Here is a 9,475-nt window from a genome sequence, read left to right as displayed (position 1 = left end):
GATGGCTCAGTAGTAAAGATCACTTGTTGCTCTTGCAGAACTAGGGTTCCTTTCCCAGAACCTACACAGCAGTTCACAACCATCCTGACTCATGTTCCAGAGAACTGATGCCCTCTTCTGGCTTCCATAGGCTTTGTACACATGCAGTGCACTTACATACATTCAGACAAACACACACACATAAGATAAAAAATAAATAAATAATTTAAAAAGAAGGAAACATATAAATTGCTGTTGAAGAGAAGGTAGGAGAATAGGGAGAAAGGGATTGAAGCTCCACTGGAGAGTTACAAAGTATAAATCTTTGTAAATTTACATTGTTTCACAGCTAGTGATATTGGATGACTTCAGCATTTGAACCCTGGGTTTGAGTTTGGGCTTGCAGAACAGGCCTGTGGTTGTTGAGCTCACAATCCTCTCCTCTCTATCATTTTAAAATAAACATTAGTGGCCAGAGAAGTCTTGGGCTAGGTACCTGTGTGAGGGACATGGGGTTGTGGAAGTTTATTGTGCACAGGGAAAGAGTACATGTAGAAGTGAATAATCTTACATGTTTGCATGTGCTACAAATTAAAATTGAAAGTCAATAAAAGAGAACATTGGAGGACAATTTAGAATAAGAAAGCAGAAGATAGGGCTGGCGAGATGGCTCAGCAGGTAAGAGCACTGACTGCTCTTCCGAAGGTCCTGAGTTCGGATCCCAGCAACCACATGGTGGCTCACAACCACCCATAATGAGATATCTGATGCCCTCATCTGGTGCGTCTGAAGACAGCTGCAGAAAAATTACGCTGGAGCGGGCGGGGCCCACAGAGGTCCTGAATTCAACAGCAGTCACACACATGATGGCTCACGGCCATCTATACAGCTACAGTGCACTTATACACATAAAATAAATAAAATAAATCTTAAAAAAAAAGAAAGCAGAAGATATTTGTTGTGTAAAACATGTTTAAACAGACTTTCATAAACAGAATAATATAAATTAGTCAAATGAAGGGGGAACTTTTGGGACAGAGGAAATTGTTGATGAAGGAAAGAAGTTGTTTCTGATATAGGAGCAAACAGACTTTGTACTTTTTACAGTTTTTGAGGAAATCTTGTTAATTAGTCCAGATTGGCCTTGAACTAACAGTACAGCCCACGCTAGGTGGGACCTCTTTATCCGCATGCCTTTGCCTCCAAAGTGCTGAGATTTCAGACCTGTGACATTATGCTCAACTCCAAATATGGCTTTGGAACCAATGAAGGATACTAGATGTTTAGAAAGAGGTCAGAACAGGAGGGAAATGTTAAAAGTCTCAGGGTGTACTGTCGGATGTGGGCATATACAGCTGCGTCTCTGGATTCCCGGCCAGATACAGCCATGAAGTGCCCTGGAAACGGGATAGCTTACACTGAGAAAGGAACCAACACTAGGCTCCTGTTCCTTCTTCTTCCATGGTCTCACAGATATCTCAGGTTTCCACTCACATTTCTCATCCATTCTTTCCCCTAATGTGATCAGACCACCACACTGGGTTTTCAAACCATCCACTCACCTTTGAAAGGAAAAATTAAAGCTTTAGACCTGTGCTGACTAGGAAGAAAAGTTATGGGCCTAAGAATCCATCACAAGCTGGCCCACATAGGCCTGGGAATGAGCAAGCAAGTTGTTAGATATCATAAGAGCTGGCAGGTCAAGAAGACATAAAACTATAAACATAGAGGAAAACATGTCTAGGCAAACGAGGACATGTCCAAGGCCCGGGCCTGCAAAGACGTGCCTGGCGGACACTAAGTAATGGACCATCTGATCCTCTCAGATATGGTTTAAGGTCAGATGCTTTGTTGACTCAGATTAACACCAACCTTAGGAATTCTCCACTCTGTTCTGTGTGTAATAGTTAATATTTGAACTAGCCAATCATGTATGACCACACTGATCCCTTTGTTCCCTCAGACCTTTTCCCTATATAAACCCCTAACTTTCAAGCCTCGTGGTCAGCTCCACTATCTCCTGCGTGAGATAGGTGTGGTGCCGAACCAGGGTGCCCTGAATTAAAAATACCTCTTGTAATTACATCAAGATGGTCTCTCGTGATTCTTGGGTGTACGTCCTCCCGAGATTTGTGTGTGGGTCTCCCCCAGGGGTCTTTCAGGTGGTACATTGGCTGGGAAACACGTGACACCCAGGAACCCCGAAGACCCCTTGGAGGTATGTTTGTATGAGTGTGGTGTGTGTCTGAGGTGTGGCCGCTGCGTTTGTGGTTTTGTGTTTTGTGAGTTGTGTTTTTGGTTTTGGTTTGTGCGCCCAGCAGCTGTACGAGCAGGCTGCAAGAGGAGGCTCTGGGAGCCTATTTTCGTCTGCCCACTCTTTTAGCATAGCACTTCCAGGAGGCACACAAGTTTGTACTGTTATGTAACCAAAGCTAGTGATTTTTCTTTTTCTTTTCCTTTCTTCCTTCTTCCTTCCTTTCTTCCTTCTTCCTTCCCACTCTTTCTTCCTTCCTCTCTCCCTTCCTTCCTTTCTCTTTAAGTGAGCTTTCACTGTGTATCATGCTTCAGCCTCCTGAGTACTGGGAACACAGGCAATTTCTGCTCCTCTTCATTTGTTCAAATTGTTTTCCTTCTTTGGAATTCTATTTTCTCTTACTATTCATCTGAACATCCGAAACATGTTCCCTTTCAGGAGTTCTAGAGAAGTCTGGCTCAGAGGGTGCTTCCTTCACAAAGCCCTTAGCCTCATCCCTCCAAACTCCTACTTTATCCATTGCTGCCCATTCAGTGGAAGCATAGTTTTCTTGACTAAAACTATGGTGTGTACACTAATGCTTTTCAAAAGTGAATGGATCCCAGGAACAGATGGATGACAATACCTTCACAGGCCTAGATTCTGGCCTATAATTTCTCCTCTAGAATAGTAAATGTTTATTTTCCCAGCTTCATCCACTTTAGAACTGTCATTTTCTAGGTATAGTCCCAATGTCCCATGAAGGCAAGAGTCACCTAGAGCATTGTTAAACTCCAGACTCTTGGAGTTTGCCTTAAAATTAAAGAATCATGTTGTCCAGGGAAAGAATATCAAAAACGATTCTTATTATGATGGAAATTTTGGAAATACTGTTGAGTAGCCCTTAGGTCATAGAATTATCAGGGTGGCCAGGTGTTCATTCCGCTTACCTTTTCCTGTACCTGCATCTCACCTGTTCCCACTCACCAGTCCAAAGTCCCAGGCCAGCAGCTTTCCTTCCTTAGATTTGGTATCTATACATTAAATGACCACCTGAGCATTGGCATCATGCAGATCCTGCAAGCCAATCCGAAAAACAATGGCTAAGCTCATTATCAAAGAATAAGGCAGTACAGGGAAGCCAGCCCAGGAGTTGAGGTAGCTGTAGCATTGCCTCACCTCTGAAGAACGAAGACTATCACCTGAGTATACTTGATGCCACCTAAGCAGTGAGTGATTGGCTCCCAGTTCTGAACTGGTTACTGTTCTCAGCATTGGAAGGCCTGACAGGGCTCCACAGGGATGCTACAGAGACATCTGGTGACCCAAGGCCCAGTGAGAGCAAAACCTGCCACCCAAGGCTTCATGGAAGGGAAGATGTATTTGCTTTATTTTTTTTTGTTTGTTTTTGTTTTCTCTTTACTGTGACTGTGTAAATGCTTGTCAGAAACAGTTTAAGGGAAGAGGGTTTATTCTGGCTTACAGCTTGAGAGATCCAGTTTATCATGGAAGAGAAGGCAAAGTGGAGTTCATGGTAGCTGGAGGCTATTGCAGAGCTTGCTATATCTCTGCAGACAAGGAAACAGAGAGCTGGCCTATACTGTCAAGTTCCACCTCCAGCTCTATGACTTCCAGTTTGGTTCAGCATTCAAAAGGTTCCATAACCTCCTCACATAGGGCCACCAGTTAGAGTTCAGGTGTTCAAGCATAGGAGCTTGTTGGGGACATTTCACACCCAAACCACAACAAGAGGGGACAAATATGAATTTGGTGACATTCATTGTGGGCTCAAGTCACCATCTCTGTATTGTCTATTGTCATTTAGTCATCCTTTGATGGTGGTGATGATGATGATGATTGCTGACTGACCAAACTGTAAAATTTATCTCTACTCAGTTTTTTTTTTTTTTTACTTGAATTATAACAATGACTCCTGACAAGTCATTTCACCCGAGTTTTAAATTCATTTGTAGGTATTGCAGGGTACTTGAACAAGAGAAAGCATTTTGAAAGAGTTAGGTGTTGTGTGATCAAGAGGGAGCAAGCACCATCACAGCTCTGCATGTATGACATCACAGACAGCTGGAGGCTATTGCAGAGCTTGCTATATCTCTGCAGACAAGGAAACAGAGAGCTGGCCTATACTGTCAAGTTCCACCTCCAGCTCTATGACTTCCAGTTTGGTTCAGCATTCAAAAGGTTCCATAACCTCCTCACATAGGGCCACCAGTTAGAGTCCAGGCATAGCTAGGCCTCTAGAGCCAGGGCCTACCTAATAATTGGAATGTAAGAGTCATGGCCTGTCCAGGCAGCAGTTTTCTGGCTCACGCCAACACAGGCCTTTCCTGGCCTTTATGAGGCCCTTTCCTTGTTGGTGTAGGAGAACATAGCAGTCATAATTCCATCCTTTTTTTTCCTCTTCTTGTGAGTCTGTTCCTCCTCCCCTGCCCCCATCCCCCAAGCCTCATGGTCCTTCTCATGTAAATCCATCGCCTGGCTCCCTTCCTCCATGATTGCCTTCTGTCCTGTTCCCATTACTTTCCCTCAGTCCAGATATTTTCTTCTTTCTCCTCATCCTGTGAGGGTTTGGGGTGTCAGATGTCGGGAATACGAGATGCTCTGTGGCTTCTCCATCAGGGAGTTGATGTGGGAGGTCAGGACAGGACCTCTTGAGAAGGAGAGGCTTGTCTGGAGTGTCCTGGGACTTGAAAGGAATAGCTATCTTAAAGTCAGTACTTTCAGGAACCGGAAGTTTTGTGTGTAGGGGCCTCTCTGGGACACATTTAGCATATTTACATCTCCCTCTGAACTGGTTTGAGGTGGTTCCACCTTCAGGCTCTGACCTTGAGACAAGTTCCAAGGAGGAAGACTGACGCAAAGATCCAGCAGGTAGGAGCCAGTACTGACCAGTGGGAAGTTACTCCTTGCCTGCATTGTCTGTGTAAAGAAAATAACTATTCTTATAATTCTGTAACTGTTAAATTATAATTGTTACGATTAAAAGGATTATCTGGGAAATGCAAATGTATTGGTAGTGATGTTGTATTTCCAGGAGAACCCTCAGCATTTTTCTCTTTTGAAAGCTTAGGGATGCCCTCAAAGCAGCAGCCCTCACTCCCCACCCCACCCCCACCCTAGTGCTCTGTCTTCAAGAGAAAAATTAAGCAGAGGCCAAGAGCCCTGGCTAGGAAAGATTGCCCTTCGAACACAGTCATACATTTTTTTCCCCCTCCTTTCTAATGAAAACCCAAGTTTTAACTATTTTCAGTCTTCTCACATGGATGTAAGTGGAATAATATTGGGGGACTAAAATTTTTTTCATTTCCCTCTGTCCAAATGTACACAATGTTCCTCATCTTCTAGTTGTGTTCTCCACCTGGCACCATGCCAAGGGACTGAATTCTCTGGTCTCTTAGCTGGGTTTAAAGCATTCCCCAACCCCTGCTTTAGTCATGTTGGTGATTAAACCCAGGGCCTTGTGTATGCATGTTAGGCAGGTGCTGTATCACTAATCTGGACTCTTAGCCCTGGGATCTGCTTCCCAACAGAATAAATCCTCAGAGATGCCAAGACAAAGAGATGACAAGGTTTTGGAAACTATAAAGAAGCAGATGAATTTATATTTACTAGCCTAGTAGTCTCATCTAAGCAGACTCTTAGCAATGCACTAGGTAAGTAAAGAATTGCCACAGTTAAATGACAAGCCCGTCAAAAAGACCCAAATGTTGGTAAGGAAAGGCATCCCTGGAAACAAAACCTGCAAGGGAAGAAAAATAATAGAAGATTGGTGAAAGCTGTTATGAAGAGGGTTGGCTTGTAGATTTCTTCCCTAACTCTCTTGTTCCTCTCAACAGACAGAAAACTAGTGATTTACTCGGAGGATGTAGAATTGAGGGTCTTCCAGGTATCTCTGAGACCAGAGCATCATAAACAAACCGAAAACTTGATGGATTTGGTATGGATGTGCATGCTAAATGGCAAACCTGGTCTTCTTTCTCCCGTGGGCTCCCCAACTGGCAGGACCAAGGGCTTGACCTCCTACCCAGGAGATAGGAAAACGTTCTATCAGAGATCAGAGCAGCCCTCAAAAAAAAAAAAAAATCTGAAGATCTTGGTGGCAGAAATTCTCTCCAAAGAGCCTAACTAGTTTGTCCCATACCTTGGTTACTTTTCTGTTGCTGCAAAGAGACACCATGACCAAGGCAGCCTCTAAAAGAAAGTATCAAATTGGGGGATTGCTTGCAGTTTCAATGGGTGAGTCCATGACCATCGCGGCTGGGAGTACGGTGCAGGCAGGTGGGCAGGTTTGGCAGTAGCTGAGAGCTAGCATCTGACCCACAAGCAGAAGGCAGACTTAGACAAATTCATGTATCCTAATCACTAAATTAAAAATATGTCTTTCATGGATACATTTGACAAAATCAGCTAGATAGACGGGCTGGCCTTAGACGGCCAATCCTCCTATTTTTGAATCCCAAATGCTTAGATCCTAGTCCTAAGCCACCATTCCTAGAAGTTAACTTACTTGTTTATTTACTTATCTTTGTGGTGCTGGGGGTTGGATGCAGGGTTCCGGTGAATGCTGTATAAATACTCTGTCGTGGAGCTACACTCTCAGCCACAATAAATATTTTTAAAACTCAGTATTAATTCTGAAAGCAATAAGAGCTAGGTCTACTGCTCAATTGATAGTGTTTTCAACACCATGCATGAAGTTTTAGTTCAATCTCTTAGCACCACATAAGCTAGACATGACTGTAGGCTTCTGTACTTCTAGAACTCTAGAGGTGGAGGCAAGAGGATCAGAAGTTCACAGTCATTCTAGGCTACACAAAGAGTTTGAAGCCAGCCTGGGATATAGAGATGATGTTTCAAGAATGAATGGGTAAATAAGTTGTGTTAAATAAAATATCCAGAATTTAAAGGTAGCATAAGAGATCTTGCATTAAGTGAGCTGACTGAGTCATAAAAACATGGCTGGGTCCTTAAAATATTGTATTAAGTATCAAAATTAAGTATTTTGATATTTTATAGGTTGTCTAAGTCAGTCCTACTTTAGTGAGAAGGAGATATAGAGATATGGAAGGAAGACTACAAGAGAGTAAAAGATTGTCACTGAGTATTATATTAGAACCTGGTCGCCTTAACAGATATTTCATTATAGTTAATTATATTTGGAAGAAAGTGATGTTAAATGTGTGTGTGCATGCACACGCCTATGTGTTTGATAGGCTGCTAATAGGAGTGGGAGTTAAATCGTCATCCTTCATGTTGGGCAGTGGATAGTTCATTCTGCCACACAGAAAAACAGCAGTAATATCAGCAACCTGTTTAAAGATATGGAGGTAAGGGAAAAAAAAAAGGATAAGAAATTTGAAAGTGATTTTTCATGATAGCAAGGAAATAAGCTGGGACTCTCTTGGTCTTTGTGTTATGAAATGAGTTGACCCTTATGTACACACTTGGCTAATAAAATCCCCATAAGTTTGACATTTCAGTAAGTTTGATGTTTCAGTAAGAATGTACTCAGGTGGAGCAGAAGTTTACAGGATTCATCACAGGGATATAATGATCCAGTATCATATTTACTTTGAGGTACCTAGGTAAATGTTACTATAATTGTCTATCTTCTGGGGCCTCTCATACTCATATGGAGCTTACACTTTTCTAAAGGGAGCTTTCTGCTCCATGTAACCCTGATAACCAATACCAAGCAATCAAGTATCCTCAGGTGAGAGCTACTGACAGCTGAGGGAGAGCAAAGCTCAGAAGGGTAAGTACTCTGTCAGGGCTGGCCTTTCCAAAGTTCGTAAATGGAGTGGAGTAGGCTAAGCACTGGAGCCTTCTCTCACCCGGGGCCGTGGTTTTTGCTCTCAATGCCATGGATACAACTGGTCTCATCTGGCCAGATCTCTTCACGTGCTATATTGCTCTTGTTTGGGCTATGTCTTTGTTCTAGGCTGACAAATGCAGCTGCCTCCTTCCTGACCCACACGAAGGCTCCCCACTTTTCTCTAGCTGCAGTAACTGAAAATGCCTCTGAAAGTCAGGCTTCCCATCAGTTCCCTCCTCTGAACTGCTCCTGTAGCTTTTTTGGGGTGGTGGTGGTGGTGAATTATAGGTCCACATGAAGACTGCTTAGGGACTGGTTTCAAATGCCAAGAAATAATACCCTATTATTTCAGGAAAAAGCAATATTGCTACCTTTGGAAGCATCAGGATGCCATCTCTGGATTAGGCGAGAATGGGTTCCTCCTGTTTCTGCCTGGATAGGGCCTTTACAGCTGTCCTTCTTCACACACATAATGCTAGGTTACCTTAAAATATACTTGAGGTCCTATATTCCACTGTAGAATGTCTTGGCTTCCTGCCTCTTCCACGTTGCTCGAAGCCTGCTTGCTTTGCCCTGAGAAACCTGCCACCTTATCTTTAGCTGCCCTTATCCTCTAAATGTGCATTTCTTGGGAGCCCTCCAGTTCTTATCGATCACTACTTCTATGCCTCCTTAGGGTTGTGACGTCCAAAACTGTTTGATTAAGACAAGTTCTACTTCAGTGGCTCTAATTCATTAACTGTTTCCTAGACGTGGCTATGTGACAAGGCTGGACATTTTATTGCCAAAAGCCTGGGTCCTATCAAAAGGGAGGTGATGATCTTTGTGTATGTTGCTAGTGATGAATCAAGATTCTGGCTGATCAGGCGCCCCCTAAGCTTGAGAAAGTGGTAGCTGAGGTTCAGAGTGCAAGTAGCAGCCAAAGAATCGTGGTTTGACCCTACAATAAAGGTTGTAGTTTATTGGAGAACAGCACGTCTACTGTTCCGCAACAGCCAGGCTGACACAGGTCCTGCTGTCTTCACCATGCCTCCTGCTCTGTTTCCTTTTCCACTACCACAGGTAGCTTGAATGAAGAGCCCATAATTCATCTTTCTCTCCCCACTAGTCAGATCCGACCAATCAGTGTTTGTCTTTGACTGCAGATATCTGCAGATTCATGGTTACAGCCCTTCCTCTAGCTTACCACTGGGAGTTTCTGAGACACAGATATGAAACCTGCCTTCTTAGGAGATGTTAAATGCTGGGATTTCCAGGATACTGCCCAGTGCTTTTGTGTCATGGAAGATGGTTTCCAAGGGGTTTCCCAAGAGGGATAGAGAAAGTATGACAAGGGTTGATGATGAATAACAAGCCAGCAGAACTACAAAATGTAATATCTGTTCTTTGTTTTGAACCCTAACAAGAGTTTTGAGTGGTTCCAAGTTGCT

The sequence above is a fragment of the Mastomys coucha genome, unplaced genomic scaffold (assembly GCF_008632895.1).
Source record: "Mastomys coucha isolate ucsf_1 unplaced genomic scaffold, UCSF_Mcou_1 pScaffold21, whole genome shotgun sequence".
NCBI lineage: Eukaryota > Metazoa > Chordata > Mammalia > Rodentia > Muridae > Mastomys > Mastomys coucha.
The sequence above is the reverse complement of the archived record's forward strand: the minus strand, read 5'-3'. Positions refer to the sequence as shown.